The sequence below is a fragment of the Ictalurus punctatus genome, unplaced genomic scaffold (genome assembly GCF_001660625.3).
Source record: "Ictalurus punctatus breed USDA103 unplaced genomic scaffold, Coco_2.0 Super-Scaffold_100046, whole genome shotgun sequence".
Classification (NCBI taxonomy): domain Eukaryota; kingdom Metazoa; phylum Chordata; class Actinopteri; order Siluriformes; family Ictaluridae; genus Ictalurus; species Ictalurus punctatus.
In genome coordinates, this window is record NW_026521087.1 from 2599478 (window position 1) to 2603039 (window position 3562).

The 3562-nt window shown below is 40.6% G+C and overlaps 1 non-coding gene across 2 annotated transcripts; it reads left to right on the forward strand.

Moving 5' to 3' along the window:
- Positions 1–1339: 1339 nt before the first annotated feature.
- Positions 1340–2844, forward strand: LOC108261917 (uncharacterized). 2 transcript variants are annotated; one of them, XR_008394406.1, is made up of 3 exons: positions 1340–1568; positions 1709–1811; positions 2764–2844. It is a non-coding gene; the product is annotated as an uncharacterized LOC108261917 (transcript). The 2 variants fall into 2 exon arrangements; XR_008394407.1 differs by having other exon boundaries at positions 1340–1564.
- Positions 2845–3562: the final 718 nt, after the last annotated feature.

The window sequence follows — 3562 nt, forward strand, 5'->3', positions numbered from 1 at the left end:
CTCTTAATTTTTTCCTCCGTTTTTTGCCATTCCCAGGCCTCGTACTATAACGTACTCCTCCTGGAGCTTTCATCAGATCGGCATCACATTCGGTCAGTCTCATCTACAGGAATTGACAATGCTAAATTCCGAAGCTTTTGAATTTTTGCTGCTCGTCGTGGGCGTGGCACTCTCACAAATTTAGAAGTTTCACCATGAAAAAGGAAGTTGTTATAACTCAAACATAGAATGTCCAATCTAGGGATGTCACGATACCAAAAATCTAGTAGTCGGTACCAGAAAAAATACACAATACTCGATACCACTTTGTGTATAAATAAATAATACTTTTAACTCCTTTATTTAAACATGAGCATTATAAAAAACAACCGTCACATAATGTAAAAAAAGCAATTACAAAATAGATATATAATAAATATGTAGGCATAAAATGTTTTTTCTTCGAGATGTTCTGAAATGAGGTCTGGTTTCGGTGTATAGTTTGGGGATCTCTGTATACATGAAGTAATTTTTGCCTGGTACCTTCGGTTGAACCGCTGAAGCAGAGGGAGGGAGAGAGAGAGAGAGAGAGAGAGAGAGAGAGAGAGAGAGGGAGGAGAAATCACAATTTAGCCCAGAGCCTTTAGCTTGCCTTTGCCAGGAAGTTCAGACTTGGCTTTCAACAAGATAAAGAGCCAAGCATACTTCCAAATGAACACCAAATTGCTTCAAGAAACTCAAAATCAGTGTTTTACAATGAGCTTAAAATGTCCTCCATGGTGGCATGGACCAGGACCCCTTGGTCTGCAGCATTACAGGAAGATTTCAGGTTAGACATTATGGGAAGAGTCTCGGTGCTGTTATTGTCTCTGGGGCAGACATCAGTTAACATTGTGACCCCTTCCCTGGAGAGAACAGCATTACAATTCTGAAAACAGTTTTTGTAAATAATAATTCACTACTTAAAGCATGTACCCGAGCTCCTGCTACGCAGTAACTAAAACTGTCTGCAACTCACGTGTTACTTCATTCTTTAGTTCCTTTTCTTAAGTGTAGAGCCTCTGTCAGATTGTGTGATTGATAAAGAAAAGCACATAAATGACAAAATACCAGTTTGAGTGCCTAGTGGTCTAATGAGGAAATGCTCTTTGGAAGCTCAATATATGCACTTATCCATTTGCATTTTGATTCGGCTGTTAGTGCTGAGGATGTCCTTAAGGTGATGTGCTGCTTTTGGCAGATTTAGTAATTCTCTTTAGTCACATGAGCACTAATGGTTTTTCTAAATTTTTATGTAGTTTATTTTGGATACAGGCAGAGGAAGCTCAGCTTAAGAGACTGAATGGAGAGGACCCAGGTAAGCTATTTCTTCAGTGATTGTAGTCATATCTGAAAATGATTGGTCAGTTGAATGCAGATTGCTGAAGTGTGAGTGTCTGTGTGTCGTAGCCCTGCCTCCATTCTGCCCACTGTTTGCCAGCTTGGGAAACATTCTGCAGTGTGACGTGCTGCTTGGCATGCTGGGAGATGTGCTGCAGTGTGGTATGGAGCCCAGTGGAGGACACTGGTCTGAGTCCATGCTGCAGTGGGTAAATGTTTGGATGTTTTGTTAAAATGACATGATAGTGTAGTAAATTCAACAAAATTGCACTTGCTATGCTGTGTTCATGAGCATCACTTTTTAATGACTGAGTAGTGTTCACAATTCTGTATGTGTGTGTTGCTACAGGTGCTGCACTTGATAGGCATGGCTCTGCTGGAGGAGCAGCAACAGCTAGAGAACATTGGGGATGACGATGAAGTTACTTTCAACTTCACCCTCAAAATCTCCCGTAAGTTTTGTACATCATCTCACACAATCTCAAAACCTCAAGCCTGTAGTTAGATCTGTGGTTCTTGTATCACAGGTCCCGGTGAAGCCCCCGGCAACACTACAAGCATCCTGGCTCTGTTAGAGACCTTGCAGCGCGCCTCACTTGGAAGTGCACAAAGACATGATTCGCTGGATGCTTAAAGTGAAATTACATCTTGATTATGTTTGCAATTTGCCTTACTCTCTCTATGCGTGCACCTAACATGTCCACCAGGTGGTAGCCTAGCATGTTTTACAATTCACTCACTGAAGGTAGGCGCAACATACAAAAGATGAGCGTTTTTACCATGAAGTTTAAAGCAGTGCTGCATCATCAAGACCTGTTTGAAATCCAAGCAGTGCAACACTGCTCAAGGTGGCGTGGCCGGTAGGCAAAGCAGCAGCTCTCACCACGGTGAAGCACAAATGCTTCACTGTCACAAAGCGGTTTTGCTGCTGATCATCTGTAGGTGGCCCTAGGGGTGTTTTGATGTGGCTTATTGTGCGTATTACTTAAAAGCTGTATGTCAACATTAATATTTAAATGACATGTAAGGATTGCTTACTACACAAACTGAACTTCCATGCACTGTGATGTGTGCATTTTATTTTCCATATAGTGAAAACTGTCAGGACACCTGCACCAGGCAGAACATGTACATATAAAGGCCATGGTGTAGGCCAAGGCTAATGATGTATTGTAGTATGTACTTTGAAGAGAAACAGGCAAATTAAATGTTAGTAAAATTGCAATGCATCTTCAGCATTTAATGGTATGGTGTGTATATACTTTTTAGTGCACAAATGTGTTCTATTGAAAATCTGCTTAGTTTTGCAAGACTTTGATTGTGTGTGCATGTAGTTCTAACTGCACTGCTGTATCGTTTTCTTGTAAAAGTATTTTCCTAAATTATGTGTCTTTTTCTACACAGATGGTGGTTAGCATTAAAACGATGCGCGAGTGCACAGCTGCTGCACCTCCCTGTGAAGGAACAGGGCTCTGTCACAAGGAGGTCAGACTTTGAGCAACTTTCTATTGAACTGACATATTAACCATTACCCTTTAAAGCGTTGAAGAGCTTAAATCTACGTGCGTGTGTGTGTGTGTGTGTGTGTGTGTGTGTGTGTGTGTGTGTGTGTGTGTGTGTGTGTGTTGCAGACTGTGTGGGACAAAGATGGGGAAAGATCTAGAAAATAATATGACCTCTATATGAGCAATTAGAATATATTAGCTAATATTAATCAATCAGTCTGGATGTTTTGTGACTGAAAAGTCAAAAATCTAATCTGTGATGTACAGGAAAGTCTTCATGGATGTGTGGTGATCGATAAGATGTAGATCCAAATTGGATGTGTTTGGCTTAAATATGCGATCTGCAGATATATATGTATATTTTTTTGTCCCAATACAGTGAGCTGATCATCAACACAAAGCATGAAACAAAGCTTGATATGTGCAATTTTTCACTGTCTTAGATCAAGCCAGTGTTACTTTCAAAGTCTGTAAACTTATTGAGCCTCATGGGGAAGCAAAGACCGTTAACCAGATCTGACCTTAGGAGTAAGTGCAGTTCAATTCAGTTTTATTTGTATAGCGCTTTTTACAATAGACATTGTCTCAAAGCAGCTTTACAGAAATATCAACATGGTATACAGATGTTAAAGGTGTGAATTTATCCCAACTGAGCAAGACACTGAGTGGCGACAGTGGCAAGGAAAAACTCCCTAAGA